Here is a 9,575-nt window from a genome sequence, read left to right on the forward strand (position 1 = left end):
GAGTTCAGGGCTTCATGGGAGGCAAGGAGCTTTATCCTCCCTGTAGCAAGGCCGCGTGTACTTTTATAGCACCTGCCTCATCTTGGAAAGTTAAAAACGGCGAAGGATGCCTAAGAAAAAATGAGGATGAGTGGGGCAGGTGAGATGGGCAACTTGAAATGGTGGCCTGGCTCAGGACTAAAATCCCAGAAACGTTTTGGTTTTGATGCTAACTCATCATTCTTGCTAGTTGCCCCAGAGATCAGGACATTTGAGAAAATATATGACAACTTATTCCCTACGCAGTGTTTCTCAACCTTGACAATTTTAAGGCATGTGGACTTCAACTCCCAGAATTCCACAGCCAGCATTGCTGGCTGTGGAATTCTGGGAGTTGAAGTCCACGTGCCTTAAAATTGCCAAGGTTGAGAAACACTGCTTACCTCTAACAGTCTTCTTTCTATTCAGCGTTTCTCAACCTTGGTGAGGTTAAGATGTGTGAGTGTCAATTCCCAGAATTTCCCAGCCAGCATGCTGGCTTGGGAATTTTAAGAATTAAAGTCCACACATCTTAATGTTGCCAAGATTGAGAAACATTTTATATGCTGTTGATAAATTGCATGATTTTGGAACACAGGGCTAATGGAGGGAAATATTTGGAAAATGCCAGTTTCTATTTATAGAAAATAAGACTTGCATAAATGGGCAAAGCTATGCTGTATTGTTCTAGGAAACAATTCCTGAAATGCTTAAGGAGACTGACTAATAGTGTGTTTAAGTAAATTAATCAGTTTGTGCCAGCAAAGATTGTCTTAAGCCAGGTTTGAAATAACATCCAATGTAATGTATTGAAAATTTGGCATTTAACTTTCATGATACGTACAAAGAAAAGTTTTAAAATGGGGAATGTAAGATGCCATAAAACATAATCTTATTCAGAAGTTAGGAAAAACAGTGATGTGTAAAAATTGGACAAAGATCACCTTCCTGCACACAATGCTGCTGTTAACTATAGTGCAGGCGTGTCTTACATTGGTTAATTCTTTGGACAATGTTCTTATTGTAGCCTACAGAGGCTGAGAATTAATCAACCGTTTCCTAGAGAAATGAAACTGAGATGGTAAAGACTAGGAGAAGAAAGGAAAGTGAAAGTTAAGTAGTTCAACTATACAGTGTCATGCCAACCTTCACTTATTTTAAGATGCATCTTGATTTAAAACTTTTTAAAAATCGAACAGTAAATTAGACAAAATGTTGTGGTATTCTCGTTGTCCAAAGCTTTATACATAAACCATGATCTTTTAAAAACAACTTTCCCAATTTAACATGCTTGTAATGGATTGAAAACAAAAACAAACTTTGCTAGTATTTGATGAATCCAGGAAAGGATTAAGAGGTCTGCTAGAACAGGTCTGCTGGAAATGATCCAAGCTCCTACTCAATAGTGTAGGGTGCTATTGAAGGATAACTGTTCAGTCTCTCTCTTTAAATACCTCAAACTATAGAAAACAGCTCATTCTGTTAAGTATCAGCTATTAATGTTAGCCAGAATCTTTCCTTGCATTTTTCAGCCATACTTCCTGCATGAACAGGTCTTTAAATGCTTAACAGCAAGGAACATGTCTCCCTGTAATCTTGTCTTTGTGGTAAACATACAATACTCTGATTTTTTTAAACTTTCCTAACTTGTTTAACTTGTTGGCTGTCCTCCATTTCCTGAATGACATAGAAGCAATACTGCAACCACCGTAGAATCTAATGGAGCTTTAATCCTATTCAACATTTATTTAAAATGTATGGGCTTTAACAGTTGGTTTACACCTTCAACCTTCCTAAACTGAATGGAAAAGAGATTGAAAACCGTTTGTGGAATGGAGAGATCTAAGTGCATTTCCTCCAACCAAAATCAACCTTTCCAAAACAGACAGTAAAGAATGTGCATGTTTCTTCACTTCTGTGACATTTTTCCATAGAGCACCTTTCATCTGGAAATTCAGTTTGTCCCAATACTGATAGCCATCCAGAATCAGATAGAGATCTTTCTTAATTCTGAGAATATAGTAAACACTATATTTGCCTCTTCTCTTTTTACAGCATTTTTAAATTGAATGTTAAGTGGAGAGGGCGTTCTATTATTTATAATTGTGCTATGGACATTTTTTTAATTATGGATGTTCGTGTTTGTGTTACCAAGAAAATTATGATTTTTTAATAAAGAAATATGCATTAGGGGTGGAAACAACACAGAGAGCCTGGATTTGTCTTCAGGGTTTTTGAAGTTATGCCAGGAACAAGTCTTACTAATAGTTTTTCTCATGATCTAAATATTATACATATATTAATGCTAATATGTGAGAGTATGTTCCATAGGTGCTCATAGTTGTAGGTAGTTATGGGCTGCTTTTCACACTGCAGGCAAGACAAGATCTTCTATGTACCATTTACCAAAACTTGTGCAATACCGGTATACAAATAGGCTCGTTTACTGTACACACAAGGTCATGGAAGCCAGGATACATAACCTTATTTATCATCTTAATATATTTGTAAAAACCCCTGAGAACAACATTTCTCAGTGTGCCTTAATTATTCCTCATTTGTTACCTGGCTACTGTCTCTAAGGAATATTAAAAATCCTAGGAAGATGAAATATTCGCCTGAGAACTAAATACAGTATTCTACCTGTTACCTAATGGATTCATTAAATTAATATTTTCACAGCATTTGCAGCTGTTTCGGTGTCTTGCATTGTTTCTCTTCTCTGCAGAAAGCTACAGAAAACATACAGAATACACCAGGATTGTCAAACTCGCCACATCATGTATCGTGACTTTTTTCTCATTGCTGGAGCTGGGGTGGGCATGGTTTCGGCATGACGCATCCAGCCTGCAAGCCGGCAGTTTGACCCCTGGAATAGACGAAAGAGTTATAATAGCTTATAAACAAGTCATCTGACTATATAAATGGCTTCTGACTTTTCAGTTGCAGAGACACACCCATTTATGTTACTACACTTGTTCTTCTCTTTCACATATGCAAATAAGAGCTTTCTTTGGAAAACAAAGCTGTAATGATCCTTTTGATCCTTTCTTTCAAAAACAGCTTTGAAACCATTCTTAAAAGTGATCTGGAAAGTCAAAGGAACTGCATTTCAAGGAAGTATAATTTTAAAGGATAATTTATGCTGATATTCAATGAACTACCGATACCTGTGTGACCATATGTGGTGAGGTTGAAAAATAAGCAGAAATAGAGGGTGTGAGTTAACCCCTCACCTCATGAATTCTAATCATGAAAACAAATCTGACTTGGTCACTCTGTGTGGTTTTTTTTCTTCAGTGGAAAAACAAAAAAGAAACAACTGTCTCCAGTGTAGAAAATAGTAGCTTGAAATGGTTGAAGTGGTTTCAGCTGAATTAATTTACTGGGGATAAGGCTGTCTTAGCCTTACTTTACCAAGTAGACTCAAGTATCTTTGTTAGCCAAGAGCATCCCTGATCATCTTTGACAGATACAATATTGGACAAAAATGCCATAGTAGCCCATATATTCATCTTACTAGTTGAATGTTAATATATTCCATAAGGCTGGTTTGTGTCTGCAACCAGAATGTATACTTTGGCTAATTACTTAGTGGAGTCCTTTACCAAAGGAGTAACATCTGTGCTTATCAATTAACTACTGAGGGACTTTTTAAAAGCCTAAAGTATTTAGGTACAGAACATCTGAGAAAGTATTGACTTCTGATTTGACTTATCTTTATATTCTAGAGATGATATTCCAGTGGTGGCGAACCTATGGCACGCGTGCCAGAGGCGGCACTCGGAGCCCTCTCTGTGGGCATGCATGCCATGCCCCGGAGATGGCAACCGTCCTCTTCAACCAGCCGCCCGCTAACTCGCCGAGGTCCCATGTGGCTGGATGCATCCCAGCACCTATGCACTTGCTGGCCTCTGTGTGCAGGGGCCGATGGTGTCAGGAAGCAGCCACCCCGGCCTCTGCCTTGCCCTGCAACATGGCACCCCTGCCCTACCTCGCCTTCCCTTGCCCCGCCCCACAGAACCAGCCTCCTGTTCACCACCCTACCCGCCAGAGACCCCTGGATCTCCCCCAACCCTGCCCGGCCCCGCCCACCCTGGCCCCACCCACCCATCTGCCATGACCATTGTAGCCACACCCACCCAGCGGGCCATGCCCACCCAGCACCCGGCAATACATAACTGGGTTTTGGGTTGAAGTTTGGGCACTCGGTGTCTAAAAGGTTCGCCATCACTGTGATATTCTGTTAATACACTGTGTCTGTACTACAAAGAGAAACTTTCCCATCAAGTATTGTCACCATGTTAAACAAATCTCTAATAGAATAAGGTGGGCCCAGACTATGAAATGGCTTCCTTTCCTCAGCTACCATTACAACAATTAACTTTTTCCAAGAGCAATTCTATTTTTATTGTTTATAACCTTTATGTAAATCATTTCTGATATATGTAATGAACAGAAGTATATTATGATTTTAGATCTTTAAAACAGCTTTATTTCATCAATTATTCAATCCTAATTAGGTTTGTTGGCATTTATGTTGATAGAGATTGATTTACTCATGATTGAATGTTTTGACATGCTTTGATTCATGCCTGTTGCTTTTATAATTGGGTAGGTTATAAAAACTCTAAAAATAAACTTTACCATTAGCTTGGGAAACCAGGAAAAACAAATTAAACTATTAATAGAATTAATAAGCATTATATTTAAATTGTGAGCTGGGAAACGAGAACTGCTGGAGTATATTATTCAGAGCTCAGCACTTATGAGTCCAAGTGCTGAGAGATATGGAGGTCTGTTCTTATTAGCAGTATAGAGTTTTTGAGTTTAATAAAAATGATAGGTCAAGATAGTTATTGCTGACTTGATCACTACAAAGGAAATAGGATATGCCAGAATATTAAGTCCTATGGACTTCAGTATCATCCTGAATAACTTGAAATAAATACAGAACATCTTTTCAACACCTGAGCATTATTTGGCATTTACAGTTTGGCTCAAAGCCTGAAAAAAATTCACCCATCTAAGTGGATCAATGGCAGATGAGAGCTTGCTGGCAATTCATGAGTAATTCATAAATTGGCAATTCCTGAATACTTAACAGCAGCTATTTTGAGGTCTGCATTAGACTGGTTGATTTCCTGTGGCGTTTCAGGGAATAACTTATGAAATTCATGTTGGAAGAATGCTTTGGATGTACAAAAACCAAGAGCTAGCTAAATCAGAGAGATACAGAATGTAACCTCTTTGCCAGCTTGCCCAGAAAATAATATTTTTCAATAATCATGATGGATATTGAGCGTTAAGGAATATTATGATGAATACCCAGTTTAAGGAAGTATATACACTCCATCTAATTTCACAGACTGAGAAATTAGAGAAAAGCACACTCGAGTGGACTAAAATAACAATATGCTATGAGACTTTCAAAGTATTACAGATTAATAAAAGCACCAAGAGTCAGGGTTAGGATTAGGGTTAAGGTTGTGAGTTTCCACAATCAAGAATGCCCACGCTAGACCACTGCCTGACATGATTTTAGCTGTAACGATGACAAGATTGATGAAAATAAGCTGATCAGAGTACAACACACTAAAATGGGAGAGTGAGAGGAGCCCTGCATTATGTATATATGTTAGTTGACTGCGTGTATATGTGTGAGAGAAATGTTAAAAACTGTAGCGTGCTTTCTAGAATCAAGGATTCGCTAGAGAAGTTTTGGTAACTGATTATTTTAGATAACCACTTTACTTAGATGATGAGTAATATGTAGTTGTACTGGAATTGAGACATTTAGTAAATGGGCAATTACCTTCAAGGTTTGATTCAATAAACGTATGCAATTGTTGCACTCTGTGCTGTTGCCTTCTTGACAATTGTAACAAAGAAGGAGAGGAAAATTGCTCCATATTATCTCTCTTCTAAGAGACCCAGCTTTTTTCCCTGAGCTACCATTATGGCTCCAACAGCTTGATGCTGCAAGCCTGAAATCTATTCTTCGCTAACCTGTGAACAGACCTGATGTATCCGTCTAGCTAGCATGTGGCTTTGCACATGAACAACAAATTCCACAAGCAGAAGAAAAAGATGAAGAAAAAGAACAGTAATTTCCTTGCAATTGGTATTCAGAGACATGCTGCCCCCAACTGGAAGGTACCATTAGTTGAGACCAATAAGAGCTTGATGGATTTGTTCTCCCTCCCTATACTTTTTTAAAGCTATCCAAGTTGTGGTCATTACATCATAATATATTCCACAGGTCAGTTATGCGCTGCATGAAGAATAGCTTCTTTTTTAAAAAACAAAATCTCTTCACTACTTCGTTGGCTGGCTTTTACTGCTAGTATTTTGAGAAATGCTTTCCTTCTCTACTATCTCCATGACATGCATGATTTTATACACGTCAGTCATGCCCCATCTCCCTTTTTCCAAGCTAAAGAGCCCCCCTAACTTTTTTGTACTGGAGACCCATGGTTATTTTAGCTGCTCTCTTTTACACTCCTTTCAGCTTTCTATCACCTTTTTCAAGCATGGTAATTAATACTGTATACAAACCAGCTGTGAACATTCCACAGATTTGTATAGGCAACCTTGGCTCTTTTATGACTCGTGGACTTCAACTCCCAGAATTCCTGAGCCAGCATAGCTCAGCTTGGAAACCTCTCCCTTTCCCCTCAGCATGGCTGGTTCAGGAATTCTGGGAGTTGAAGTCCATGAGTCATGAACGAGCCAAGGTTGCCTACCCCTGGTATAGGGTATTACAATGTTGGCATTTTTATTTTCAATTCCTCTAATGATCGCTGGCATGGAATTTTACATAGCTACCACATACTGAATTGGCATTTTGTGATAATCCACTTTGTGCTATCCGTCCCATCAATATATGTGATGTTAGCTCACAATATACATATAAGTGATATGTTTTTGTACATGTATTCATGTTCATATTAATTTCAAGGCAGATATAAGTTTGTGTGTGTTCACACCCTTAATTCAGTGTTAACTCATGAAGTTTTCTTGACAAAATTTTCATAAGCTGCTTGTCTTTGCCCCCCTCCTCTCTAGGGCCCAAACTGACTGGCCCAAAGTGACCCACCCGGCTTTGTGACCAAGGCAGAATTAGGACTCAAAGCCTCCTGGTTTCTTGCCTGGAGTTTTAACCACTGCACCAAACTGGCTCTCATGTATTGATTATGAGCATCAAGTTGTTTACTCTTAGCAACCACCTAGATCAGGGCTTTTCAACCTTTTCACCCATTGTACCACTTTTAGGATATGGTAATATCTGGGTACCACCAGTCGCCTAGCAAGGTGTCAAAAACTTGATGACCAAAAAAGAAAAGGAAAAAAGTGGTAAAGTACAGGTAGTCCTCGACTTACAACAGTTCGCTTAGTAACTGTTTAAAGTTACAATGGCACTGAAAAAAGTGCCCCCCCAAGCCACAGCCGAGCAAGACACCTGCCTGCCCGCCCGGCCGCGCTCTTCCTCCTGTCCGAGGTTTTCATTGTTGTGAGCATTTCTGTTGAGGATTGGCAGTGGGGGCGGGTTGGGGGGTGTTTGGTTTTTATTTCCCCCGTCTGCTGGGTGGTTGCAGCAGATTTTGGTCACTTCACATGACTCTGGGACACTGTGACCATCATAAATATGAATCAGTTGCCAAGCATCTGAATGTAAATCACAAGACCCTGGAGATGCTGCAACATTCCAGCTGATCGGCGCTTCTTCTGGGCTCAGCAGAAGCGCCAGGATCAGCGCCGAGCTTCAGCTGGAGTCTGGCGCTGATCCTGGCGCTTCCGCTGAGCCCTGACAGCCCTGCAGCTCCAGCCATCTCTCGCTCAGGCTTGTGCGCACCGCCACCGGTTTAGCTCATTCCCCTCCCCCACTACTTTTCCAGGATGGTCACGTACCACCTGCCAGGTGCCAATGTACCACAGGTGGTACCCGTACCACTGGTTGAAAAGCCCTGACCTAGATATTCTCCAAAATGATCTGGTCCTTCGAATTTTCCAATGGTGCACTCATTGCCACTGTAAGTGAGTCCTGGTCATGCTCTTCTATCCTTCCACGTTACCCAGCAGAAGAGCTGGCTCTTGCATGTGTCTGAAGTAATCTGCAGCTAAAGTGAAAACTCTGGATTGATTTGTTCGATGACTCATCGGTTTGTTTTCTTAGCTATCCACTATATCAGACATGTCAAACTCGTGACGTCACACGACGTCACGCAACGTATCGGAGCTTTTTCGCCATTGCCAGCAATGGGACGGGCGCGGCTCCGGTATGATGAAACCGGCCCACGGGCCGGCAGTTTGACACCCCTGCACTATATTCTCAGAATCTTCTACAATATCAAAGTTCAGCCTCTTATTACTTTCCTGTCTTCCGTCTGTTGATACAGGTCAGCCACAATAAACTTAACTGTTACAACTTTTTCCATTTATCTCAAATTAACTCCCTTAGGTACATGTTCTCCCTGAATCATAAACAGCTTTGATATAGAACCTGGATGTTTTTACATCTCTACTCCCAAGGATACTATTAAGAATACCCTGTTTCTCCTGTCCAGGGATAATTTTTTTTAACAACAAATGGGAATTAAAATGCAACCTATGTTATTCTGAGGCTAAATGCCTAGCAATACAGATGTCTTGGTTCCAAAAGATGAACTCCAAGGCAAAAAAGAATTTCCTTAGAGAACATTTATTTGGCTACACAATAACGGCATGTTTAAAGGTGAACCCAAAACTGAAACACCCCCCCCAAAGGTTACAAAGTTGAAAACTTAAACTTCCCACCCCCACAGTGAGTCATAGATCACATTGCCCAATTAACTACTTGCCCAGGCTTTCTAACACCAGGCCAAAATATAGTTAGCAATGACCTTGGTTCCCACAGAATAATTTATTATTATGTCTAAGATAAAACACTCATCCCCCCTCCCAATTCTGTGGCAACCGAAAAACAAAGAGAAAATGGCCTCAGCTAATTTTGTTTTGAGAGTTGACAACAGGGTGTTCTTAAACCAGACAGGAAGATGTCAGAGAACCCCATCTGCACTTCTTTTCAGTGTCAACTATTCTGTGATAAGATCAAGCTAATGACTGTTTTGAGTTTCTGTGAATTCTATATCAAGTGTCACCAACTCCCCCGGGCCGAGTCCTATTGGAAACTGGGCCGCCAAAGCAGCAGGCAAGCGTGTGAAGCTACATTTGCGCATACTTGGGATTTAGGTTACAAGCATGAGACCATTCCCCCCCGCCATAGCTGCCACCAATCCACAGAACCAAAAAGGTTGGGGACCCCTGCTGTATATTTATTTATTTATTTATTAATTTAATTTATACCCCGCCCTTCTCCTCATAGGACTCAGGGCGGCTAACAGCCTCATAAAAACTACAATACAAATACAATAATTAAAAGCCGAATTAAAAAGAAATATTTAAACAGGCCGATCATTAAAATTGTCCTTAAAAATCCCCTAAAAAACCCCGCTAAAATTCCCTAGGCCAGACCCGCTTGTTGGAAAAGCCATGTCTTTAGGGCGCGGCGGAAGGAG

The sequence above is a fragment of the Protobothrops mucrosquamatus genome, unplaced genomic scaffold (genome assembly GCF_001527695.2).
Source record: "Protobothrops mucrosquamatus isolate PMUCROS unplaced genomic scaffold, P.Mucros_1.0 scaffold9105, whole genome shotgun sequence".
NCBI lineage: Eukaryota > Metazoa > Chordata > Lepidosauria > Squamata > Viperidae > Protobothrops > Protobothrops mucrosquamatus.